At 54.2% G+C, this 27,375-nt stretch overlaps 2 long non-coding RNA genes across 2 annotated transcripts; one reads left to right on the top strand and one right to left on the bottom strand.

Annotated features, from left to right (window-relative positions):
- Positions 1-8,661: 8,661 nt before the first annotated feature.
- LOC139436441 (uncharacterized) lies at positions 8,662-13,926 on the top strand. The gene is made up of 3 exons (XR_011645720.1): positions 8,662-8,762; positions 13,011-13,169; positions 13,637-13,926. It is a non-coding gene; the product is annotated as an uncharacterized lncRNA (long non-coding RNA).
- LOC131273324 (uncharacterized) lies at positions 10,480-21,054 on the bottom strand. The gene is made up of 3 exons (XR_009180522.2): positions 19,402-21,054; positions 12,980-15,887; positions 10,480-12,201 (listed from the first exon to the last, which is right to left on the bottom strand). It is a non-coding gene; the product is annotated as an uncharacterized lncRNA (long non-coding RNA).
- Positions 21,055-27,375: the final 6,321 nt, after the last annotated feature.

Raw genomic sequence — 27,375 nt, 5'->3', positions numbered from 1 at the left:
AAGAAAGGGAGGATTCAGTTGTACCGGAGAAAACATTTATTGGCAAACTTTTGTGGGTGATGATAGACCAGAAACGACAATTACCATAAATGGAAAAGTTGTTTTTGGGTTAATAGATGCTGGTGCTGATGTGTCTATTATCGCTAAATGATATTGACCTCAATCATGGACATTACAAAAAGTGCCCACTGTATTTCCAGGGATTGGTACAATGACAGATGTCTATCAGAGTACTACTATATTTGATGTTTTGGGTCCAGATGGACAAAAGTCTACTTTACAACCTTATGTAGCAGATGTAGGGATTAACTTATGGGACATGATCTCCTTGGTCAATGGGGAGATGATGGTATGATAACACCAAAAGATCAATTGGCAAAAGCTTTATTTACTTTAAATGTTCTTAATGTTTATAATTCATTGACACCTGCAGAATGTCACTTTGGAAAATGTCAAACATCTACAGTGGACACAGGAAATGAAGATCAACCAATATTCTGGAAAGATATTTTAAGCAATGAATGGAAAAAAGGCAGGATCAAAGTATGGGGGCGAGGCTATGCTCTTGTCATTTCAGAAATTGGAGAGCAAATTTGGCTACTGGTGAAGAGGATTAAACCCTGGAATGAAGAGATGGGGTCTCCTACAACTTCTGATGATGGTGATCGTAAGTAATGAGGAAGCTGCGGGTAATTACACCTATTGGGCCTATATACCTAACCCCCATTATTTAGAGTGTTAACCTGGAAAGATCCATCCTTTTCTATTTATCTGAATAAGACCCATACATTCCCTGAACCAACTGATGATTGGTTACCAGTTAAACCCCATGAGGAAGGACAAAAAATCTATAATCTCATCTTACCATTTGATCATCGACCTCTATGCATTGGTAACCAACCTCCATGTATGTACGTTCAGAATCGGACTATGATTATCTTTACAAATAACCATACTAAGACATTAGTAACATTATTTCCTTCTTATAATTATTTATCAATTAAAAAGCCAAATTATAGTTGTCTGCAAAAGAGATGAGAATACAGAGGGTTGGCAGGATTGCCATACAGGAAGAGGATCTGTCATTTTTAATGATTCCTATGGAATAGTGTGGGATAGTGCCCCAATGGGAAGTCCCTCTCCATATAATGGCAGTTTTTTTTGGTATGGTTTAAATAGTAAAGGATAATGAATTAGTAACATGCAATATCCCTTTCATGAATCCCTTGACCACGATGAAAAGATAATTTTTACTAAAAATAATAGTATTTGGAAATATCTAGGAAAATGGATACCTACTCCATGGTGCAATGCTACAACTATACATATTCAGAAAAATTTATGGAAGGTTTTCTTAGGAATAGCACCCACGATTGAATGGATTGGGAATTATAGTAGAAATGGTCAGTATTTGCATTTAGATCAAATTCATCATTTTCAATCATGTGTAAGAGATCCTTATGTGTTTGTGGTTGGAAAATTAACCATAACCAAGAATGCTCTATTTTATAAAAGTGGGGCCTTGCATACCTGTTTGTCTGAGAACATTTTACAGAATGGAGACTTCATTACAATGGCTCAAAGGTGGCGGGGAGTGTGGATCCCAGTGCGACTGAACTGGATTTGGCAATCGTCACCTGAGAGTCAACTGCTGTTCCATATGGCTTGAGAAATCCTCAAGCACTCGAAGCGATTTGTGGGACTGCTAATAGCTGGCATATTAGGACTGATTGGTGTCATTACAGCTGCTGCTACAGCTACCATGGCCTTGCATGAGACTGTGCAAACTCAACTCACTAAGTGCATGATTGGTATAAGAATGCTAGTGACTTATGGCATGGTTAAGAACATATTGATGAAGAATTAAACAGTAGAGTTAATGTCCTAGAATCGGCAGTTTTACATCTTGGAGATCAAGTATATAACTTAAATCTACTTAGAGGATTGAGATGTGATTGGAATGAAAGTAACTTTTGTATTACCCCACTTGCTTATAATAATTCTATGTTTGTTTGGGATAAGATTAAAAATCATTTGCTAGGTCATAAAGGTAATATGTCATTAGAAATGGAAGAATTACAGAAAAAGATATTAGAAATGTCTCATAATCAGATTAGTGTAGCTGATGATAAGGATATCTTTAATGATTTGATCTCTCATTTCAGTAAGTTTAACCCCAGTTAATTGGTGGAAATCACAGCATTTCCTGTCAGCTTTAGGAATAGGGTTAATCATATGTGTTCTGTTGCTCATGATTCTCGCCTGTGCTGGACAGTGCGTTAGAAGAAAATTGCAAAGCGTAACAGCCATGGGACATGTGAATAATCTGGTGCTAGCAAAAGCACTTCAGTAACTTCCCCAAGTCCAAGAGCTTGGCCAGTAGTCAATGACGGGTAAGACTCTCAGAGGAGGGCAACCTAAGGCAGGCACAGTCACCTCGACTAAAACAAAAAGGGGGAGATGTTGGAAACTGAGGCACAGTGGCCTCTCAAGGAGAGACGTGCTGTCTCCATGGCTATGCTTGCAATCTAAGGAATGTGGTAATTAAGAGTTCCCGGCAAATGGGATGAAACTGTTAAAGGCTGAAAGAAAAGATGAGCACATACCTTTTGTAGTGAATAGAACACTTAGACTTTGTACCTTGAGATAAGATTTTTTAGAATTCCTTAGACTATGGGTAATGCTGATAGTCAATACATGTTGCTGCTTAATGTCAAGTAAGTTATGTTTATGCTTAACAGCACGTAGGCTACAGTGGTCCTGCTTGTAGACACATACACTAGGGTATATAAAGAGCCCCTTGTAAACAATGAAGTTGCCTGATGAGCTTGAGGCTTCAATGCTCTCAGATCCCCTGATCCCAATCTCTCTTTCATTCCCAACACCCTTCAGGTCTGTGACTCTGACAGTGGCTGGGGTGGGGGGCGCCGGCCGGGGTGGGGGGTGCTGGCTGAGCTCTCTTGTGGGCAGCGGGTTACCTCCTGCACAGCAGCATCTGCTGTTCCTAGAAAAGCCAGGTATCTGGGTTTTTTATATGAAACCTCCAACTTATGTTCCTGCCTCTATTTCAAGTTTTTAAAATACTGTCCTAGAAAACACCATCAATCCTTGAGCGAGATCCTGCTCATGAACCACCTCTCTTATACTCAAGAGTACCTGGTACACACTACAGCTACAGCAACTGCCGACTCCGGCCGAGCCACACGTGCCTGGTGCTGCTTGTGCACACGTCTGTCCTCACTACCTCCTTAGGAGACGAGGCTTTATGGCCCCTCACTGTCCATATGAGGGAAGTGACCCTGAGATGCTGGTCACTTGCCCAAGGCCTGCAGACTGAACTGTGGCACCAGGACGAAATCCCGGTGGCCTGACCCCAAGGTTGTTCGCACCTCTCCGCCCCAGCTCCCTGAGGGCCCCAGTGGCCCCAGCACGCCAGCGTCCAGGGCAGGGAGGGAGCTGGGTTTCCTGGGTGAACTGAAAACCTCAGGAGATGTTGCCCTCAGCAGCGAGGGGCCTTTGTGTCTCATCCCTGCTGCCGGAGTCATCCCTGATGCCAGAGCCCTGAACTCTTGGGGACCGTCGTTCTGCAAGATGACAGCCTGTGCGCTCTTTTTCTAGCATGGGTCCTGGACTTCTCATTTTTTTAACTAAGTATTAGAATTCTAGAAAATAGTTTTTGAATGCATTTTTAAATAGTTTTTTTAATAAAATAAAGCCATTTGCAGTCACAATTTAAATTATACATGAAATTTTCTTTTTGGCACTCTCAGTGCTCAGAAGCACCTCCATTCTGGTGACTTCATGGTCACCTCCGGCAGCGGGCCTGGAGCAGGTGAACACGCAGCCACTGTTTGCTGGATGAAAGGGTTTATTCAGAAAGGGTTCATTAAAAAGTGGGTGGGGGGAAGCAGGTGTATTGCATTCCATTAAGGTGAGGCTAAGTTTTCGCAATTCCTTTGTATTTTATGTTTGGCTCTGTGGTGTGTTACTGGTTTTAATTTTTTTTAGAAGAAGAAGCACAAACTAAAAAAATGTAAAACTTTCACGTGGTTTCTGATAGCATCACCGAAAATTTTCTTTTTCATTTTGAAGTACACATGCAGAAAAGACCTATCATAAATCTGCTGTTCTGAGGTATATTCACACCAGCATTACTGTTGAAAATCACTCAGGAAACCAGACTACCTTCCCCATGCAGTGTAGGCAAAACTGGCTTCTGTGGACACTTTTGTATGTGAAGTTGCGTGGACTTTTATAAATATTGTTCCTAACACAACTCTATATTTGTATGATAACTTATGATGTGAACTGAGCAGTGTTTCCCAAGAACGCGCACCGCGTGCTGCGCCCCACGTGAGGTAAACGCTTACGGGCACGGCTTCTCGCTGCCTGCCTTAAAAAGCGCCGCCTGCACCCGGCACCCGCGAGCCCCGAGAACCACTCCCTCGGCTCTGCAGCGGGGCGGCTTTTGGCACTTGGTGCAGAGGGTGGGACCCCTCAGCGCTGCACGTGTGCCCCTCAGTAACGCAGCCACCGCGCAGGGCCTCGGGGCCGCCCGGGGCCAGCCTTCCCAGCGCAGTGCACAGGCGGCCCCAGCCCCGGGCCTGCAGCGCAGTCACGACGGGGGACGCCCGAGGCGAGGGACGAAGGCCGCCACTGCGCGCAGACCCCCACTTTGGGCTGGACCCTTCCTGGGAGTCCTGCCGGGCCGTGGCCCTGGCGCTGGAGGTGGTCGCCCCCCGCCTGAGAAGGGCGGGTCTGAACCCCGGGTCGGGGGGTGGGTGCTGGCGAGGGAGAGGCCCCCGGGCCTGCAGGGTGGGCTGGCTGGGGGGCCGGGGGCACGACAGGCACGAAGCCACCCAGCGCCCCCGCTTCCTCAGGGTAAGGGCTACGTGCCTGCCCCGCGCGGCGGCCCCTCGTGAGCGAGCCCACCACCACCACCACCAGCCGCCCGTGGCGCGGTCACGAGCGAGGCCACCGTGGGGCGTCCCCCGCCAGCCTCTCGCAAGGCCACCGAGCGGTGGCCCCAGCAAGTCCGCGGCTGTGTGGCCCTGAGGACCGCCTGGCCTGGGTGGGGGGAAGCCCCAGGGAACAAGGCAAACGGGTTGGTCGGCAACAGCCATTTATTACGGGAGAGAGACGCCGACAAAGGGCAGGCATGGAGGCAAGTGGACCGGAGCGGCCCCGGGGTCAGCCGCAGCCGCAGGGACTGTGTCGTGACAAGCCCTGCGGAGCACAGGAACCGGGCGGTGAGCCAAGCGGACGTTCACCCTCGTGGGCCTGGCGGAAGTGGGGACAGCCTCAGCTCAGCACGCCCGGCCAGCTGGGGAACTAAACTTCTGGCCGACAGGAGGCAGGAGCGGGGAGTACCTGGCTAGGGCAAACACGTGCCAGGGGACACGACGCTGGGGACACTCGGGCCAACAGGCAGGATGCACGGCCCCGGCGGGGGAACGTGGAGCACAGCCGGCAGAGGCGCTGGCCCGGCACGGCCGTCCTGCGGGCCTGGCTCCCGGGCGGGGACGCTGGGCCTGCGGAGCCCGGGCCCTGGCGGCGGGCCTGGTTCCGGGCCAGGCGGCTGGACAGCGAGCTCCGGCAGCGCAGGCCTGGCCGCAGACCCTGCAGGCCCCCTCAGCTGAGCCCGGATCACGGATGGCGCCTGAGGCTCCCTGAACCTGGGGTCTCCGGCCTGCGCTGCTGGAGGCCATGGCCTCTGTGGTTTCTGGCCGCAGGGCTTTCTCCCTCAGCGCCCTGCCCTCCGCCCCAGCGCCTGGCGGCCCTCTGCTGCATGGCCTGGTGTCCCTGTCTGCTAAGGCGTGATCACAGCGATAACAGCTCGGGCCCGAACGGGGGACTGACGCAGAGGGCCGAGGAAACAGGCTCTCCCGCTGCGGGAAGCCTCCCAGGAGAGGCCGGCCCAGCTGGGAGAGAGGAGGGCACCCCTGCGGCCCAGCCCCTCACCACGCAGAGCCAGCCCAGGTGGCGGAAGGGCCTGGACCCCCGGGTCCTGGGGCGGACGTGCAACCCCCGCCGAGGTCCCCGGCCCGTGCCTCTCGGCCCACGCTGAGCAGAGGCAGCTCATGGGCCGTGGCCCAGGATGAGGCACCAAACGTGCCCATGAAGGGCGGCCACGTCCTGCGGTGAGCTGCGGTCTCTACCTTCGGAGGCCGCCCTGCCCTGCCGGGCGGAGGCGCTGCCCGGTGAGTCCTGTGGGGGCCGGGGGCTCCTGCAGGCGGGCACTGCTCCGTGGTCCCGCAGCAAGAACGCCGATGGCCAACGGACACCCCTCGCCGGTGTGGCCTCCCGCTGTGGAGCGGGTGGCGAGCTCTCTGCGCGCGTTGCCCTGCTCGGACGGTGTCCAGCGGGCTCCGTGTGGCGGTCAGTGGGCGCCGGGGGCGGGCCTGGCGGTCAGCGGAGACCCAGCCCCCGGCGCCTTCCAGCCTCAGGAAAGCGCCTGCACCTTTGTGGTCTTTCATTCCAGATGGCCTTGGGCATTTTGGGTTCTGGGGCCTCTCAGGTAAGGCCCCCGCCTTACTGTATCTGCGCACGACCTTCTGGGAGTCCTCGGGCTGTCCCGAGAGCGCGGGCTCTGCAGGCGCCTGCCCCTGCGCGGGGCGCGGACCCGGGCCTGGCCGCCCCACAAGGGCGAGATGCCCCTTCTCCATCCAACACGTTTTCCCTCCTCTTCATCTCTGCCCCTCCTTCAAAGTCAGGCCTTTTCTCCTTAGCTTTAAAAGTTCCTTTTTGTTTATATTTCAGCAGGAACTTGTTTCAGGGGTGATCTGCTCCAGCGACCTGAAAAAGAGAAGATGTACCTTTTTATTTTTTATTTTTATTTTTTATTTCTCTCCCCCCCCGCCCCAGTTGTCTGTTCTCTGTGTCCATCTGCTGCGCGCTCCTTTTGTCCGCCTCCGTTGTCAGCGGCACCGGGAAATCTGTGCTTCCCTCCAGTGTGCCATCTTGCTGCGTCAGCCCTCTGCGCACATGGCACCATTCCTGGGCAGGCTGCGCCCTCCTCCGCACTGGGCGGCTCTCCCCATGGGGCGCATTCCCTGAGTGTGGGGCTCCCCTACGCGGGGGACACCCCTGCGTGGCACGGCACTCCTTGTGCACATCAGCACTGCGCATGGGCCAGCTCCACACGGGAAAAGGAGGCCCGGGGTTTGAACCGCTGACCTACCCATGTGGTAGACAGATGCCCCAACCACTGGGTCAAGTCTGCTTCCCAGATGTACCTTTTTTTTTTTTTTTTAAAGATTTATTTATTTATTTAATTCCCCTCCCCTCCCCCGGTTGTCTGTTCTTGGTGTCTATTCGCTGCGTCTTGTTTCTTTGTCCGCTTCTGTTGTCGTCAGCGGCATGGGAAGTGTGGGCGGCGCCATTCCTGGGCAGGCTGCACTCTCTTTCGCGCTGGGTGGCTCTCCTTACGGGTGCACTCCTTGCGTGTGGGGCTCCCCTATGCGGGGGACAACCCTGTGTGGCACGGCACTCCTTGCGCGCATCAGCACTGCGCATGGGGCAGCTCCACACGGGTCAAGGAGGCCCAGGGTTTGAACTGCGGACCTCCCATGTGGTAGACGCATGCCCTAACCACCGGGCCAAAGTCCGTTTCCCCAGATGTACCTTTTGAATAAAGAAAGAAGTGCAGTCATTACCCAAATCCTTTTTGCTGGGGGAAGAAAAAGAAGTGTGGAGCAGAAAATGGCTCAAGCGGAAGCCGGCGTTTGCCTGAGCGGCAGGTCGGGTGGGGGACCCGCGTCACCTGGCCCCTCCCGCTCGCTTCTGTCTCACCTGTGGCTGCTTCAACACTGAAGCCTCCGAGCTGACCACATGCCATGGGCACCAGGGCCCACGGATCCCAAAATATTTGCTCTCTGGCCCTTGTTGACAAGGCGTGCTGCCTGCTCTAGATCCTCTTCGCAAGCATAACGAGGCAAGCCCCCGGCGGCTGGAAGCCCTGGGCGCACACATCTGTACGCACACTCACACCCACCCATGCACGCTCCACATGCGCATGCTCACGGAGAATCCACGCGTTTTACGTGCGCATGTGTCTGTACACGCAAAACCAGGCCATCGACAAAAACCACGACACAAAGGCCGAGGGAGCGCTCACGCGGGGTCTCCACTCCCCGGGCCTGCGGTGGCTCGGTGGTGGGACTGCACGGTCCCTCAGCACGGGGCAGGCAGCCCCGCCCCAGGCTCCGCTGTCCTCCTGCAAGGCCGCGCCCTGCGAGCTTTATTTATGGGCACCGAACCTTGAATTTTATGTGATCTCTGTGAGTCATGGAATAGTCTGCTTTTGACTTTTCCAGCCACTTAAAAGCCTAAAAACCATTTGGCTCGCGGGCTGTACAAAAGCAGGCCGAGCGCTGAGTCTGCTGTGGGCCGAGCCTTGCAGCAGAGGAACGCAAAGGGAGAGGCCCAGTGCTGCGGCGACAGATGCGCTGCTGATCTGTGTACGTCAGTAAAACACCCACAAGGAAGGGAAGGCAAGCCAAGCAGGAGAAGGACCTGTCGGGAACACGACACAAGACGTGGCAGGCATCAGACAACCGACGTGGCCGGCGCCGCGCCCAGGGCTGCTGGCCCAGCTCCCGAGCTGCGGCGTGTCCACAAGGCCCGGCACGGCCGCCTCACGTCGGGGCGCAGCGCAGGGGCGCCGGGGCCCCGCTCCAGGGTCTGGGCTGAGGCCACAGCCTCCGCCTCCAGAGCTCAAGCCCCTGGCCGCTTACTTCCTCCCTGGAAACCAAGGACATCCGGTGAGGACCTTTTCCTTCTTTCCTAGCAAACTGCAAAGGTGAAAACGACCACCTGCCCGAGCTCGAGAGACGGAGGCGAGAGCCACCCTGGCTCTGCGGTCTGACCGGGGAGGCGGGTGGGAAGGCGTCGGGCGGTGCGCCCGCCTGTCGCTCTGTCCAGGGCCTGTTCCACCGTCCTGTTGTGGAAAATGTCCTTATTGCAGCGTCCCTATGACAACCCCACTGGAGACGCCCCGGGGGTCCGCTGAGGAAACGGCTGGCAGCCCGGGCTTTTCTAGGCAATGGGTCGTGGTGCAGTTTCCCTCATTAACGCTTCCCTTGGGAGGAACGAGGAAGCCAGACGCTGCGGGCGCCCGGGGCCAGCGCGGGGCCCCACCTTTCCCCACCAGCACCCGCAGGACACCCTGGGCTCTGCTGACCCTCGCTCTTTGCTTCCTGCCCCCAGGCCCCCTGGCTACCTTTCCCCCAGGGGCACTGAGTTTCATAGGACCTTGAGACGGGCACAAAACCTGCAGAGGAGGGGCGAGCGCTCAGCCCTCAAACAGAACGGCCGTCCTCGGCCAGACCCGCCCCACGCCCAGGCGGGCCCCGCGCCCGCGCCCGCGCCCGGCTTTCCAGGTCAGAGATGCGTGTGTGTCGGTGCCGGCCACGCTGCGGGTCGGCGAAGGGCCGCATTCTCCACGGCTGCTCCCTGGGGGCAGCCCCTGTCAGCTGACCGCAGGGAGCCCCCAGAACCTGCACACGGCTTCAGTGGGGCCGACAGGACCGCAGCCCCCAAAAAGCCAGGGTGTAGCTCCGCGCCGAGCACGCGCCCACGACTAGTGACAGAACGTGCTGCGAGGGCCGCCGGGGCTCCGCTCGGAGCAGCGGGGAGCGGGTGGTTGGGACTCTCCACTGGACGGGCCTGGCTCGGGCTCAGAGCTCCCACCGCAATGCACACCTGGAGGGCACCCCCCCAGCGGCCTTTCCTCCCTGCCCCCGAGGGCCTCTGGTGACTGAGGGGCCCCCTGGCGGCCATGGGCGGGGATGTGGGGGCTCCGGACCCGCTGCTGTGGAGCTAACTGGCCGGGCTGGGCCTCGGCGGCCTCCCGTCCAGTGTGGGGATCCTTAGTTTTGGGGAGTGCTCTTCAGGGGACCCCATGGGAGAGGGCCGGGCGTGCAGGAGCCTGTCCACTGCACAGCCGGCTGGCGCTGTGTCCCATGGACGGGGACGGCCAGTGTGAGCTGCCTGGAGCAACGTTCTAGACGCATTCTGGAACAATCCTTGAAGAGGTCTGCGGGTACAAGGGACCGAAAGGATTGCCCAGGTGGAAGGGGAGGGCATCGCTTTCAGGGGAGGCGCGCTCACGCACGTGACACCGGACGGCTGAGTGCTGTCCCTGAGGCCACCGCGGGGGGAGGACTTGGCTGCACAGTGGGGCCCAGCGGAGGCCGGGAGGGAACCCAGGCCAAGCCGAGCCGGGCGTGACTGAGCCGGGCTGAGGGGCGACCGAGCTGGGGCGACTGAGCCGGGGGCTGCCACGCTGAGCCAGAGCAAACATGCCGAGACGGGGGCAGCCGAGCCGAGCCGGGGGCACCAAGCCGGGCTGGGGGGACCAAGCCGAGCCAGGGGTGCAGCTTCGTGGCATCCGGCAAGAGCTGCGGCAGCTCCTGGTCCCCTCCCACCCTCAGGACAGGGCAGTGGCCCCCAGGCTTATGCAGAAATTACCTTGCTCCTCCAGCTGCTCCCTTGACTGGGGCCTCCGCCTCGCTCAGAACCAAATCCCCAAACATCCGAGGCGGTAGCCTCGTCTCCAAACAGTTAAACAGGGGTCAGCAGTTAAACCACAGCACTGCCACTTCCCGGTCACCACCCTCGGCTGTGCGGGAATTCTGGGACAAACAGCGCTCCCCCGGAACGCACGGAGGAGGCGAGGGCAGGCGTCGCGTGTGGACGTGACTGTGGGAAGGCTGGAGGGACAGGGACAGAGGAGCTGGGAGCAGCTCTCTGGGGAGAGCACAGCGAACCTGCCTGGCCACCGCCGAGTCTGAGGGGCTGCGCCGACGCGCGCTGGATGGAGGCTGCCGCCAGCTCCGGGCCGTGCGGGGCCGGCTTTCCCGCAGAGGGCGCGCTCACAGCCCCGCGGAGCTGGGCCTCGAGGTCTGCCGGTGGCATCAGGCCGGTGCTCGGGATGGCGGCCGGGTCGAGAGGGCCCGCAGTGCGTCCCATGTCCAGGAAGTGGCGCTGAGCTCGGGGTCGGACCCCAGGACCAGGGGGGTCTGGGTGGCCCCAGGGCTCACCCCAGAAGCACATTTTCTAGCTCGGGGCCCTGGGCTTCCTGCCACATTCCCCCGTGGCGGAAACGAGCCAGGCTGCAAGGCGGTGGGCCAAGAAAGGGGCAGGTGACAGGGCCAAGCCTGAGGGACACGCATGAGAAGAGGCGGCCGTGGCTGGCACTGGCTGCTCGCCGCCCGACGCCTCTCCTGCGAGGGGTGCTCCCGGGGCGGCCGGGGCCTCGCCAACTACAGCACCCTCACCCGCCGCGGGTGCTGAGCGGCGGGCAGCATCGAGGTGGCTGACGAAGCGGCCAAAGCCGACACCTGGCCGCAGGGTCTTGAGCCAAAGTCGCTGTGAACCGGAAAGGCCTCTGCCCGACCTGGGCGACCGCGGTCAGCAGGGGGCCCTCCTGGAGGCGTCGCTCAGGAGCAGAGTGGGAGTGGGGAGCAGGCGAGGGCGCCCCCAGCCCGCGAATGCTCGGCCCCCGCCGCGGCGCTGCGTCCGCGGGTGGTGCTTCCTTTGCCGGATGAGGCACGCGCTGCAGGCGAAGGCTTTCCCGCACTGCGCGCGCCCGGCTTCCCCGCGGTGTGCGTCTTCGGGTGTCTCAGGAGGTGGACCCGCAGTTGAAGGCCCTTCTGCATCGCCGCACGTGCGGGGCTTCTCCCGGCGTGGACGCTGGGGTTTGGTGACGTCGGCCTGTGCCGGAGCGACCTCCCACCGGGCGCAGGGAAGGGCTTCTCCCCCGGGCGCACGTGCCCGTGGCCGGCGAGGTCCGACGTGTGCCTGGACACCCGCCCGCACCCGCTGCCCTCGCAGGGTTTCCTTCTCTGAAAGGGAGCGAACACGGGGACCCCTCGAAGGCGGCAAACAGACACCCCCGGCCTGCGGGCTCAGGCCCGGCCCTCTGCCGCGCCTCGGGCCCGCCGCGCCCTGCCCCTCGCCGTCTCCCTGGAGAGTGTCCTGCACCCCCTTCTTCCTTTGGCGCCCGCGGCTTCGCCTGCTTCCCCGGGGGCTGCTCCATCTTGCGCTGCTCCCGGGAGGGTGGGGTCAGCAGCCCGGCCGCGCAGGGGGCTCCGCTCTCACCCACGGCTGTCCTCGTAACTCCCTTTCTTTGGAAACGTCTCGCCTTCGACACGATTCTTCATTTTGCAGGTTTGTAACTGAAGCTCTGGGGCTGGAAACCTGTAAGAGAAAGAGAGTGCCACAACCCTGGTGCTGGGAGGGCCGAGGACGTGGGTCAGATGAGCCTGCAGGGGACTCTCGGTGGGGGTGGGAGGTGCCGGGAGGGGAGCCGGGGGCACGGCCCTGCCCTGCTCACACGGTCACACTCGGGTGTTTAATACCTGAGTTCTTGACTTCCCCAGGACCCCCGCCACCCTCTCACTCTTCCAGTCCTTGTCCCGGCACCGGGCACGGGCCCCTTGGTTGTGCCCGAGGAACGCCTGCCCGCCTGCTGGGGACCGACTGCCCGCTCCTGCGGGAACCCTGGGGGCCCTCCGGGACCAACGGCCGTGGGGCTTCCCACCGCCCACTCCCCCACACCCGGGCCCTGCCCTTGGCCCGCTCCTCCCCATCTCCTTGCTCTTGGGGCCAGACGAGGGGCTTTGGAGCCATTAGGGAGCAGGTGCCACACCTGCCCCTCCTGGAAGCTTCCGCCATCCCCTGGGGCCAGGCTCGCACCCTCCCCCGGCGGGCCTTTCTGCACGTGGAAGCTGTCGGCCCCGCAGCACCCGTCATCCGACCGCCTCCCCATCACATGGACCACCCTTCACTCCCCGCCAGCCTCCCCTGGGTTCCCCAGGCCACCAACCCTCCCCCTCGGGCCTGGCTGCTCCCGGAAGCAGGGCCAGCCCCTTGCTGCCTCGGAGGCCTGTTCCGGGGTCCCTTCAGAGCCCCCCGCCCCACACTGTGTTCCCCAGCAGCCCCTCGCCCTGCCCGCTCACACGTGACATGAACTGACCCCTCCTTGTTTGTTCACTCTTCCACTGCAGCGGGCCTTTTCTTGATCGCTCTGCTAGAGCTCCCGGTGCCGTAAACAGCCCCTGGCACGCAAGGGCACACAGTAAAAGTTTACTCAGTGACTGAAGAATTACAACAGAAACCATCGAGACCGCGTCCCTGCCCCGGGCCTCGTCCTGAGAACGTCGCAGGTATCGGCGCTCAGCCCCTGGTCATGGCGCTCCTCCTACAGGTCCCGCGGACGGGCGGCTGGAGCCCACAGGCTCCTGCGCCAGCACTTAGAGCCCGAGCCCCAGGGACCTCGGCTGGGGCTCTGCTCCCGCTGGCTGCCGCTGGCCCTGAAGGACTTCTCAGGGAGGAGGGCAGGTGGGCCTGGGGGGATCTGGAAACCTCAGGCTCCTGCCTGCCAGCCCATGTAAGAGCTTTGAACATCACCTCAAATTCAAACAGGAATTAGCCAGCCCCGGGGCAGGAAGTGAGTGGGTTGTCCTCGTGCCGTGGAAGGCTCACCCTGCACGGCCCACATTCCCTTCACCAAGAACCCTGCCCTGCTATTCTGTGTCTTTTCTGCCCTCCCCAAGATGGATCCCCCATCTGTTTGCTCACTGGTTTTGCTTGTTCCCGCCCGTTGTCTGCTCATTGTCTGTTCTCTCTTTAGGAGACACTGGAAATTGAACCTGGGACCTTCCATGTAGGAGGCAGGTGCCCAACCGCTTGAGCCACATCCACTCCCCTTCTGTGTTGTTTCTGAACTTTTTAGACAAGCTTCTCTCAGTGCTGATGGAATTCCAGCATAAAGCCTTGGAGAACTTCAGCTCCTTTGACTGAGGAGCAACCTCTGCAAGGCTGGGAGAAAGCACTCCCCTTCCCTGGGTTTGTGAGACCACCCCATGTCAAGTGGAATCTGGACGTAGAGAAAGATGATTTCATGTGATGGAGCCCAGAAATGCAGCAAGCCGCCTCCTGCTCAGCTCTTCTAATCGTTTTCGGACTAAGTTTAAGCTTTTTAAAATGATGCCAGAGTGGTTAGCATAAAAGCAACAAGTTTCTCTTAAAGCTAAACAGGCCTCCTTGTTTGAGGAATAATAAGTCCAGTCCCCACCTGTTCTGGAGGCTTACTTTGGCTAAGGAATCAAGTGCCTTTTTAAAATGTGAAATCTGATATTCAAGGTTCTTGAGGTCCTGGGTAACTAGGGCTGACGATTGGCTGTCATCAGAGTGACTTACGAGAGCTGCTGATCTTACCGCGGTTGACCCAGCAATGCTCAGCCCAATTAGAAGGGGAACTGGGATTGGGGCCCTCTTGTACTGGTGGTGCTCAAGACTCGATGTTTCAAGATATTCTCTTTCAGTTTTTTCAGAGAAGTAATGTATGGGCCACTATGCCTCAGTTTCCAACATTTCCCCCTTTTTGTTTTAGTCGAGGTGACTGTGCCTGTCTTAGGTTGCCCTCTTCTGAGAGTCTTACCCGTTACTGGCTTACCCGTTATTGGTTCTTCGACTTGGGGAAGTTACTGAAGTGCTTTTGCCAGCACCAGACTACTTACATGTTTCATGGCTGTTACTCTTTGCAATTTTTTCCGAAAACACTGTCTGGCACAGGTGAAAATTATGAGCAACAGAACAAACACGATCAGCTCTATTCTCAGAGCTGACAGGAAACACCATGACCTCTATTAATCAACTGGGTTAAACCCTGCAGTATGTGAAATCGTATCTGAGAAAATATTCTTACTATTGGCTACATGAATTTGATTTTGAGACTTTTTAAAATATTTTTCTTTGTAATTCCACCATTTCCAGAGAGATACTACTTTTATGGCCTAACAAATGATTCCCAACTCTTTCTATACTATAGCTGATGAATTATAGGCAGAGTTATACAGAAAATTTTATTCCAATCACACTTCAATCCTTTCAACAAGTTTAAACTATACAATTGATCCTCAATATGCAAAATGGCCGATTCTAATTCATTAACTCAATTATTTAACTGTTTATTAATGTGATCTTGGCTATGCCATAAATCACTAGCATTTTATGCTAATCATGACATGTATTGTTGAGTCTGTACTTTTACGTAAAGTTACCATAGCAGTAGCAGCAGCAGCAGCTGTAATGATTTAATCAGTCTTAAAATGTTTATAATAAGCAGTCCAATAAAGCATTTAGTCGTTTTAAGAATTCTTGTACTATATGTAGCAATAACTGACTTTCAGGAGACGACTGGCAAATCCGCATCATTCTCACAGGTATCCAGATGCCTTTTCTTCTTCTGGCTGTCGTTATTGTTTCTCCATCCTGCAACACACTTTCTGGTAGACATGTGTACAAGGCACCATTTTCATAAAACAATGAGTCATTCTTAACAGTTACTTTACGAGTCATGAAAACACACGGATCTTTAACACAGGCTTTAAAATGATATGCTTAAGGGTTAGATACTGTCCTGTTTTATTTATATTTTTCAGCCATTCATACAGAGGGGCAATTCCAAGAAATATTTTCCACAAACTCTTCTGCAGGTCATGATTATGAGTGCTATTAGTTCAAGGGGCCAGTATTTACCTTTCTTTGCAATGTTAACAGTTCCTGCTACAATAGCATAAGGAGAGAGCACACAGGCCCAGAGCCCACAGGCAGACACAAGCTGCAAGCTCACAGTTCCAGAATCTGCAGAGCCAATGTGATGCATGGCAGCAAGTGCCACGGGTTATCTGAGGGCTCATCCTTCTCAAGAGCAGGAGGGACTCGACGTTAGTTATGGGCGTTGGTGAGTAACAGGCAGCTAGAACTGCCGGGCTAGGCACCACAAGGTCCCATACTCACGATGCCTGTTTTTTTCAGTGGAGCCACCGTGCTTTTTCCAGGTCTCAGCGGTAGGGCCCTGGATCTGTTTACAAAGGCATCTGCATTAACAGTTTTAAAAGGGATGTTAGTGGGGTGGGCAGGGACGTGACAGACAGCCACCGTTACTACTAGCAGGCATCCCGGATTTTTTTCATAGATTTCAGGATAATTTTCAACAGTTCATTATTTCTGTTTTGCTTTTAGTATTTGCAATCCACCCCTGGATAGGGATGGCAGTTTTCAGAGTGACCAGACACTATTGGGTTAAATCTTTTACTTTTAGCAGGACCTCTTATGCTGCACATAATTGCTTTTTTTTATATTGTACTTTTGGCTTCTTTCCAGAATTGTGATTAAAACCCAAGGGGTACTTGTTTAGAATTTTGCCTTTGCCACAAACTCCACTCAAACCAAATATTGGTGCTTGTTCCATTTAATTTATAGGCTAAGTTAATGTCCACAATTTACTTTCTTTCTATCATTTAAAGCAGCTTGCTGGAGGTTTTCCCACTTTTATGAAGGATTTTTTCCCAGTTAATAAAAACAATGGCTTTAATATTTGAGCTACATGAGGGATGAAAGATTTTTAGTATTTTAATAATATTACAAATTCTATTAACATGAGAAAACATTGTACTTTACCAATTACAGCAGAAAGTATAGTTTTATTTTACCCAACCAAACAACACTTAAGAATTTGATAGAGCAGCAGGGACTTTGCAGCTTGTTCTAATTGTTTGCGTAGTTCAGGCTTTTAAGATAAGATACTACTGTCTCTGATGTTTTTTTCAATCTTGAAAAAAGGATTACTGGTTAGTTACATTATCAGTAGGGTTTCAGCCACAGATTTCTTCCACACAGCCACGCCACCATCACCATGGCAGGGGAGATGGTTGGGCTATGCACATAACCCTGAAAAGCACTGCAAAAGTCCATTGTTGGGTTTTTCACAGATAGAGGAATGCAGGCTGGCTTGACCTGTCCAAGAAGACACTAAAGAAAGTCTTAGCAAGTTTTAAAACAAAGTGATAGCGACACAGCTGGACATTAACTTTTTGCAACAAACTAGCAATATGTGGACTGCTGCATATTACAGTGTTGTTGTTTTAATTTATGATGAGGTTGTTTCTGTGACACATACTTTTTTATAATAATTAAAACCATAATTAACCACATTGTACTTCTGTTTAATATTATGCTGAAATATTGGTAAATTTATACACTCTTAAGTATTCATTTGAACCTTTTATTCATACAACTTTAACAGAGGGTTAAAGAAAAAAACCTGTTAATTGTATAACACTTTTAAACACTTTCCATTCGACTTATAACATATTAAATGAACTCAACTATTACTTTAATTTTTCTTTCAAGGTAAAAGAACAAATCTTTTGCAATTAGCCTGAAATAAAAAGCTACTTTTCAGGATTTGATTCTGAGAAAGCATTGTTTCTTTAAAAGAGATAAGATCTTTTCTTCTTCAAACACTGAGGAAATGATGCGGTTAAAGCACAAGAAGCTATTTTGATAAAACAGACTTTCTTTGTATACTGATTATTCAGGAAACTTTTACCAAAACAGACTAATGACTTGATTTTGAGAAAGAACAAAATTTCCAACCTTGAATCAGTATACTGCCCGATACCAAACCCTTCAAAACTCTACGGCAGACCAAATCTCACTCAACCTTAATTACAAAAATTTCCCCTTCACAAACCTTCTACACTTTCAGCATTCACCCAGGCTTCGTCCCACACTCTACTGTTCCCAATAATCAATCACCTCATTTCAGGACAAAATCTCCTCCCGTTTCCCCAACAACAAAAACACATTCCACACATTCCACATACACAAGTTACCAGGCAAACTTCTTATAACATATAATTACCATTAACATTAAACATTTCTTCACTTTAAACTTAGTAGCATGCAATACCAGAAACAGTCTCCCAGAAGCAAGTTGGCAGGGGAGGCTGGACACCGACAAGCCCTCCTGTTATAAAATTACCTTTTATTGTTATTATCAATTCAGTTTTTGTTTAATAGTGATTTTCTGGATTTAGCCATTTAAACACTTTAATTTAAACAATGCTCCATTAAAATTCTTATAATTATTTATAACCATATAGACTATAATTATACTACTTTTGTTGTAGAATTTGAGAGAGGTTCAATTATTTGCGTATAGAAAGGCCAGGACTCAGGAATGATTTTGAGAAGGAAAATGGTTTATTAAGGGCTGGCCAGACTCGGGTGCTTTCTGTTTCAAACCCGAGCCCCAAACAAGATTTTAAGTTCTTTTTGTACAGGGTGGGGAGTCAAATGGTGCTTTTAATCAAAGAAAACTACTTTCTTTGTTAAGTCTTTGCCTGAGTACCAGGTAGGTTTTGAATTAACATATTGCTCACACTTCGGGTGAACGTGAATTAACATCTTGCCCACATTCCGTCTGGATGCAACTTTGAATACGCATTCAGTCTTACATCCTTTCTGAACATTCAAAGCCCCTATTACTTAACTGGATTTCTAGAGACTAGGCACACTTGGATATAGAATTAGATGATTTTGAATTTAGGCACAGGCTATATTATATTTTTTATTTGAGGCCAAATCCAAGTTCCCTTAAGTTTTGGCATTACCACCATCAAAGTTTCCCTGGACTGACTGGTATGTATAGAGTTTGCATTGCTAAATTGCCTCCTGGGACTGGAGTCGTTGCCATGGTCACCAAGAGCAGGACTGCAGCCTCTTACCGTCCCACACCCACAAGTCAGGACAGACAGTCTAGGTTAAGGTTCTCTCTGAAGAGACAAAGAGCCTCCACCCATAGCCCACATCACTTTAACACAAATTTTATCTTCACAGAACACATTTTCTTACTTAAAATTACCACAATATCTTCTACAACTCACCATATGCATTTAAGTTTCATGAGTTTATGAAAATTAGCCATCCTATTTTAGGGCAAAACACACCTTTTTGAAAAACTTATTAAATTTCAGTTAGCATTCCCACAAATTTTTAACTTTCTTTAATATTCATTTTTTTTACATCCTTCATTTTACTCTGTGAGGAAAAATAAACTATTCATTTTAATTTAGGGAAGAACTATTTTTTTAAAATGAAAAGACACAGTAATTTTGTTAAGACTTACAAGTTTTGTCATTGTAGAAATCCCATTAACATTCAAACTTATGTATTAATATAAGCGCTTATTTAATATTTGGCCATTTGAATAGAGCTCTTTTTAAAAAATCTTTATTTATTAATTTATATCACCATCCGAAGGTATGAAAATACACACTGACATTGAATAAACAGACAAATACAAAACAATTACAACACATTAGCAGAAACATACAGTTTACAATTGACTCATAATTCTTCACAAATTACATAGAACAGAAATACAAAAAGACAAACAAGACAGATGAAGAGACAAACCAGACAACCTGAACCGGCGTCAAGAGCGACCTCTCGCTCTGACCGGTGGGTGGATCTATTTGCTGTGTCCAGCAGATCCACTTCCCCACAATCCAGACTCTGCAGAGGTTTTCCAGAAAACAGACTCACCAAGGGACATCCCGTTTGCGGATCCTGGGCCCAGGAACTCCTGACGCTCTCTAGATAGAATTTAGGTGGAGCCAAGTTCCAGGGCCGGGCGGCATCCGGGGTGGAGGAACGTCCCTCCGAGGCCTTCCCCTAGACCGCCGGTCCGTTCCTGGAACGTCCCCGTCTCCTGGAGTCTTAGGAGATCAACCCCGCTGGGGTGGGGGATCTTGTCCATCTAACTCACTGGGGCCTCCAAATGTTATAGACCAGCGATATCGACCAGACTCAGACTCTGAATGAAGTTCCAATTGAGAGCTTTATTAGCCGTGCAGCGACTGCCTCCATGCTTATACAGGCTTTTAGGTTCAGGGCCGGGGCAATAGCTCAGCAGGCAAGCACGTACAGAAGCAGGCGTGTGCGGTTAACCAAGCGCTGGGAATTCTATCAGGCGAGACCAGCGGTCGGGAGTTCTTGTTGTTTACAAGGGTCTGAGTCAGGTTGGTCATTTGGCAGGGGCTGACCACACTTTCTACAGGAGGAGGCCTTGAGATAAGGTTTTACAGCCGAGCACGCTTGTTACAGAAGCCAGATATAGGCGGTTAGGGGGCTGTGGAATTTTCCTCTCGGGTTGGGGTGGTCACAGGCTCCTACTTTTCCACATTATCACCGCGCCAGTCTCCCACGACGCTGGGGTTCCTGAGGACAAAAGATTGTGCCTCTCAACCCCGAATGCCCAAATGCTTGGCTAGAGGTTATATGTACTGGTGGTCAGGAAACATTTTAGATCATCGCCTGCTCTACTCAAGCTGGTGGGCCCTCCACAGCAAAACCTTGATTTACTCACTTCTCTGAACACTGTGCACGCCCAGGAATAAAGTAACTGCTAAAAACAAGATTGTCTTCTCCAGGCCCCTCATTTTCCAGCCCGTGGACATGCAGTGACTGCTACAGTCAAGTGACACAGGCACTTCCATCAGCGCTCGTCAGAACACAGCAATGAGCCCTGGCCTACAGGCTGGGGAGCTAGTACCTGCTGTGCAGCCTCAGCCAGTTCCTTTACCTCTCTGGGCCTGGCACTCTCCACTCCTGAGTCTCTGGGTATCCAGAGCAGCAGGGACTCCCTGGAAAACCTCACCTCCCATCCCCCGCTCCACTGCCTTCAGGAACCCGGGTCTGCTCAGGGGGCGGATCGTTAGTGGGCTTGGCATCGGAGGGCCGAAAAGAACCGAGACAGCCTGTGGCACCCACAGGCCACTCGGCTGTGTCAAGGCCCCAGAGTTTGTACTCTTAAGCCGGGGCAGGAGAGGGACCCAAAACCCCTCTGGTCCTGGGAAGAGCAGCGTGCGAGGCTCCGCCTTCCAAAGACAGAAGCTCGCCCCCACCCCCTGCGGGGCGCGGGCCTGGGCCGGGGGAGCCGCCTCCGCCCCATCTGGCGCCTGCGCCGCCTCACCCTCCCCTCCGCAGAGCCTGGCTTCCCACCGCCCAGGTGGCCGGGCAACGAGGGCTTGTCCGCTGCGTCCGCAGAGGGCTGGCGAGGAGGCGCCCGGGAAGTCCCTGGCCGGGAGCCGAGCGGCGAGGCCTCTCGCTACGAGACGCCGAGCGCGCCCCGGGCCTGGCGAGACCACCCGAAGGTCGCGGAGGTCAGCCGCCCGGGCAGCGGGGTCCCGCAGCCGCCCCAGCGCGGCCGCCCGGCGCCGAGACCGGAAGCGCGCCCGCCGGCCCCGCCCCTTCCGGCGCCGCTCTAGGAGCCGGGCCCGGCCTCTCGGTGGTGCGCGATGGCGGCCGCTGGTGCAGGCCGTGCGCTCCAGTCCGGAGCGGCCTCCCCCCGCCGACCTCCCATGCCGCCCCGGGCAGCCCGCCCCGCGGCCCCTGTGCGCCGTCCAGGAGGCCGCCAGCCCCTCCGCGGCCCCCGCCGTGGTCCGCACAGCCCGCGTCCCGGCGCCCGCCCGCCTCTCCGCGCAGCCGTATCCACGTCCCACGCCGACCCCGGCCTCCGCGGCGGCCCACCCGCGGCCCAGCCCCGTGCACTGAGGGCGCCCCGAGCCCGCCGCGTTCCTCCTGTCGGCGCCCAGCCCGCCGGTCCACGGCCGAGAGCGCCCAAGCCGCGCAGGCCCTCCGCGCCGGGGCCACGGGCCTCCCCTCTGCCCGCCCCAGCCCGCCTCCTCGCGCCTCCAGCCCCGACCTCCCTGCGCCCCTCGGGCTCCGCGGCACGCAGGCCCGGGCGCCCCTGCCCCGGCTCCCGTGCCCGCAAGACTCCTCCCCAGCTCATCCCGCCCCCCCCCCACATCTGCCATCCCATCTCCCCAGCGAGGCCCCCACCACCCTGTGCAGAGGTATCAGTTGCTGTGCAACAAATTACCGCCAATTTGGAGCTTAAAGCGGCAGTCAGGATGTCGGCAGGGCCGTGTTCTCACCTGGAGCTCAGCTAGGGAAGACTCGGCTTCTAAACTCCGGTAGTTGCGGAGTTCATTTCCTGGCTCCGTGTGGCTGGGGCTGGAGGCAGCCACTGGAGTCCACACACAGCCGTGGAGCCTATACGTAGCCGTCTGCGGGAGCGTCTCCAGTCGGCTGGGATGGAGTCTAGAGAACACGACGTTACCAGGGGCTGACATCCCGTGTCCTGTGCCCCTGCACTCATTCCGTGTCCTGTGCCCCTGCACTCAAGGGCTGGCTCATTGGGGTTTCCCGGAGGGGGTGTCCTCTGTGCTGGGAAATGCAGCGCATTCTGCCCCTTCCTCCATCGTCCATTCCCTCAGCCCAGATGCTTTTTCCATAGCACTTCCCACTTTCAAATATCCATTACATGATTTTCTCATTGTACTGTTGGTTACTTACTGGTCTGCCCCCACCCCTGCTGCTGCCAGAGAACCAAGCATCTGGCTGCCTGTTTGCTCGCGCTGGTGGTTGACATGACACAGCCCGGCAGCCCCTGGGCACCAGCGGGCTCTCCTACATCCTGGGGAAGGAGTGGGTGCACGCAAGTGGCCCCCCCCAGCCAAAAGCAGCCCTCCCCGCCTGCTCCCCATGTCCCTTCTCCAAGCTGTCCCAGCCCGTTTCTCCTGGACTTCACTCTCAGTCTCAAAACTCAATTCTCCTCCCTTTCTGTTGCTGCCCCTTTCCCATCTGCTGATTTTACCTGCCAAGTATTGTTTATTTATTTTTGTCTTTATTTCTTTTAATGTTAATTAAAAAACTATGAGATCCCCATATAGCCCCCACCCCTCTCACCCCACTCCTCCCACATCAACAACCTCTGTCATCATTGTGGCACATTCATTACATTTGGTGAATACATTCTGGAGCACTGCTGCACCACATGGATAGTGGTTTACATTGTAGTTTACACTCTCCGCCAGTCCACCAAGTGGGCCATGGCAGGACATACAATGTCCAGCAACTGTCCCTGCAGTATCACCCAGGACAACTCCAAGTCCTGAAAATGACCCCACATCATATCTCTTTTTCCCTCTCCCTACCCTCAGCAGCTACCATGGACACTTTCTCTGCATCAATGCTACAATTTCTTCCATTACTAATCACAATAGTTCCATAATAGAATATCAGCAAGTCCACTCTAATCCATACTCTATTCCTTCATCCTGTGGACCCTGGGATGGTTATGTCCACTCCACCTCTATATCAAGAAGGGGCTTAGATTCCACATGGATGATGGATGCAATTTTCCTGCTTGCAGTTGTAGGCACTCTTGGCTCCCTGGTGTGGTGGTTGACCTTCTTCACCTCCCTGTTAGCTGGCCAGGGAAAGTCCAATAAACCAGAGGGTAGGCGTTACAGGTCTGTTGAGGCTCAGGGTCTGGCTATCACATGGACAGTCCAGAGCATACACCAAACCCCAGTAAAAGTAACAGGAGAGGCTTGTGAACAAAGATCATACCTGCGTCCAACTCCATCACACTCAGGAACAGAAACTCCAAAGTGGGGCCAAGTGACATGGCACTGAACTCCATCTGCCATGACCATAGAACCTGTGGGTCTCTGTAGCCCTCAGAGGAACCAATACCTGGGGTTGCATCTACTTTAGCTGTCTCAGGTACCCTGCTGAGGCGTGCTCAAGGGCAGCCCCTCTGATGACCTCCTGGCTTTTTTTTGGAGACTCGTAGCCATATACACTCATTTGTTCTTTCCATTTCCCCCTTTTATTCAAGGTCAAAATGCATTTTTAACTCCTGATATGACATGTAGCCTGAGATATTCTGCTGGTCCGAGTTGACCCTTTTATTCAAGGTCGTTTTCTAGTTACATCATCAGCTGGTACTTGGTAGTAATCCCCAAGTATTGTTTAATTGACCTTCTCCTGTCCAGCAGGCTTCCTCTGTCCCATCTTAAGCCTCACTCTCTCACCTGCATGGCCCCCTTGGGAGGCTCCCTACCTTAGGTTGGGCTCCCCCCAAATCCATCCCCCACACAGCAGTTGGAGGGGCTGACCCTAAGAGCAAGCCTCGCAGGGCCCTGCCCTGCTCCGCCCCTGCCACTGGGTCCCCATAAAGTACAGACGAAGGAAGCAGACTTGGCCCAGTGGTCAGGGCGTCCGCCTACCACATGGGAGGTCTGCGGTTCAAACCCCGGGCCTCCTTGACCCATGTGCAGCTGGCCCATGTGCAGTGCTGATGCGCGCAAGGAGTGCCCTGCTACGCAGGGGTGTCCCCGCACTGGGGAGCCCCACGCACAAGGAGTGTGCCCCGTAAGGTGAGCTGCCCAGCGCCAAAGAAAGTGCAGCCTGCCCAGGAATGGCGCTGCACACGCGGAGAAATGACACAACAAGATGACGCAGCAAAAAAGAAACACAGATTCCCGTGCTGCTGACAACAGCAGAAGCGGACAAAGAAGAAGACGCAGCAAATAGACACAGAGAACAGACAACCAGGCTGGGGGAGGGGGGTAGGGGAGAGAAATAAATAAATAAATAAATCTTAAAAAAAAAAAAAAGTACAGACGAGGCCTCAGCTGCTTGCCAGGTGCACTCGGCCTCCAGTGACCTCCCCGCACGACTTCTGCCGCCGCCCACCCTTCCATGCGCCGCTGTGGGGGTGCACACACCTGCATGCCCCAGGCGGCGACATGCCCCTGCCTCTACGAAGACGTCCCCTGCCCTGGCCTGCTTTCCTTCCCGGTTCCGGCTCCTCCGGGCGCACCTCTGCGTACATTTACAGCGTGGTGCTGGATGTTCTGCGGATGAATCTGCCTCCCCTAACACTACTCAAAAGCCATCTGTGTATCCCCAGGGCCACACAGCCCAGCGCAGGGAGTCCCCACTCAGCGCTTCCTGATGACGAAGGGACAGAGGGAATGAGACCGAGAAAAAGCAGCGGAGGCAGAGCCCCCTGGCTTGTCCTTCCCGCCTCCAGGGTCGGCCGGGGGCTCCCGCCTGGCCCTCTGGGGGTGAGCTGGTCCCCCAGAAGCTCCAGCAGATCCCCCCAGCACTGGGGTGAGGCCTGGCCAGGAAGCGCCCACCGTCCCCCCTTCCTGCACCCCCCAGCCGCCCTCTCGGCACGTAAAGCTGCACAGGTGGGCTGGGGGTCGTCTCCCGTGGGTGGAGGCAGCACTGCCCACGCAGCCGGGCTGGGAGGGGAGCTGGGGCCGGCCGGGCGTCCCTGCTTGTCCTCGCCTCACGCCGAGACCCAGCGGCCTCGCGCTTCCTTTCCGGTGTGTCCTGGTAGGGGCGGGCGTCCTGGGGGCCATGGTGGGGGCCGGGCCCCCTCTGAAGGGGGGCACCGTCAGCGAAGAAGGGAATTCCAGCGGGAGGTGGGGGTTGGAAGACAAATCTTAGCCTAGAGAGGAGGAAGGCGCCACAGACCCCTGAGGCCGTGTCCAGGCACTGGAGAAGCTGCGCCGGCCAAGGTGCCCTGGCGGGGCTGGGGCTGACCGCGCCGGGGAGCCGAGCGGCCACCCAGCCACCTGCCGGAAGCCCCCACCTCTTACCTCTGCCCTCCTCCACCTGCGACCTGCCTGGCGTGCCAGCGCCGGCGCCGAGTCCCCGCACCCGGAAAGCAGCGCGGGGGAGCACAGCCCGGCAGGCCACCGTGCCAAGAGCCGGGCAGCTTCCCCTCAACGCCACCCACGCTCACGAGGCAGACGCGCGCCCGCCCGGGGCGCCTGGCGGAGCGGGCAGGCGGGACGCTGCTCCCCGGGGCCATGCCCAGCCTGGACAGGGCCACGGCCCCGCCACAGGGTCCCGACAACCCGACTGCCTCTTGCTGTTGCGAGAGGATTCGACGAGACCACGTGGGTGGGGGTGCCCAGCAGCCGTTCCTGTGGGTACCCGCCTTTCGCAGGTACCCAAGGTGGTGCCCCCCAGGGCCCCAGGCCTTTGCGCTGCTCGCAGAAGCTTCCACTTCCAGCTGATGCAGCCAGTGACAGGGGCACGAGTGCATCTAGCGGCATCGGGGCGGAGCCGCAACTGTCTTAGCAGTAACATTCACTTATTACAGGAAAAGATCTGGGGACAGAATCACGAAGCACGACCCTACGATACTGAGACAAGAGCTGCACCTGAATAAATGCAAACTAGAAGAAGAGGTGTGGCTGAACAAGGTAAAACAGTAAACCAGATTTGAATTAAGAAGGAACTTTATAATAATCAAAGGTGCAATTCACAGAGAAGATGTAACAGTTAATATCTGTGTATCAAAAACATCAACACTTAGATGCAAAATACACGTACAAGTACAGGAAGGCTTTCATCTGCTCTTCTCAGTTTACAGCAGATCAGGTAGACAAAAATAAACAAGGATTCAAACCACCCAGCCGCATAATTATCAATCATCACATAATTTGATACCTATATATAAAAGTCTGTATCCTGAAAAAATAGAATACACTTTATTTTAGATGCCCCAAAGAACATTCACAAAAGGCACCACAAAGAAAAGCTCATCTGGGGATGTAAAATGGTGCAGCTGTTGTGGACAGCAACGTGGTGGGGCCTCAAAACATTCAGCAGAATTACCATACGGCCCAGCGGTTCCACTGCTGGGTATAAACCCAAAGACAGTGGACACGGGCCTCAGAGGCTCGTGCTGCAGAGCTCGTAGCAGCATCACTCACAGGTGCCCAGTGGTGGACACGACCCACAGGCCCGTCAACAGATGAATGAACAAAGGGATGAGTAAACAATGAATTGTGGCCGTGTCACTTTTAAGAGGCATCTAAAAATAGCAAATTTGCACAGCAGAAAATAGAATAGAGCTTACCAGGAGAAGGGAGATGTCCTTCTACCCCTGCCTTTGGCTTGGTGAGTATAGTTTTTGCAATTTAAAATAAAAGAAAAACTCCCACCCCAAAAAGAAACACTCGAGTTCTAAAAAGTATAAATGGTATAATACTCTCGTCACAATTCAATAAAACTAAAAATTCATTACAAAAGAAGAAAACAAAGAGACCTTACCTTCTGGAAAAAAATGTTTATCTTAACTCTTGTCAAGGAGAATTATTATTAGTGTGGTTATGATTTCTTGCGTTTCTAATGGCTTTTGGTTAACAGTGAGTGTCGGGTTATCGGGGCTGGATGCCGTACTGCTCTGTGGTCTTAGGGGTGTGGCCTTTCTCGTCATGTCTGCCTTGGGGCTGGAAGGCCCCTCCTGCGTCTCCACTCACTGGGTGGACTTTCCTCTCTGCCTGCGTTTTTAACCTTTCCCAGTTGCTTTGCTTTATGTGTGTCTTGAATAAAGCATATAGTTGGGTCTTGCTTTTTGAACCAAACTGAAAATCATTTAAAATGTAATGGGTGAAGGAAGTGGCTGTGGCTCAATCAGTTGGGCTCCCGTCTACCATATGGGAGGCCCCGGGTTCGAGTCCCAGGGCTTCCTTGTGAAGGCAGGCTGGCCTGTGCACCGCTGAGAGCCATCCGCAAGCGCTGCAGAGAGCCGACCCAGCAAGGTGACGCAACAACAAAAAGAAGGGAGACAAGCAAAAACACAGAAGAGCGTGCAGCGAATGGACACAGAGAGCAGACAACAAGCAAGCCATAAGGGGGGGG

Source organism: Dasypus novemcinctus, chromosome 14 (assembly GCF_030445035.2).
Source record: "Dasypus novemcinctus isolate mDasNov1 chromosome 14, mDasNov1.1.hap2, whole genome shotgun sequence".
Lineage (NCBI taxonomy): Eukaryota > Metazoa > Chordata > Mammalia > Cingulata > Dasypodidae > Dasypus > Dasypus novemcinctus.
This window is presented reverse-complemented; position numbering and strand designations above follow the sequence as displayed.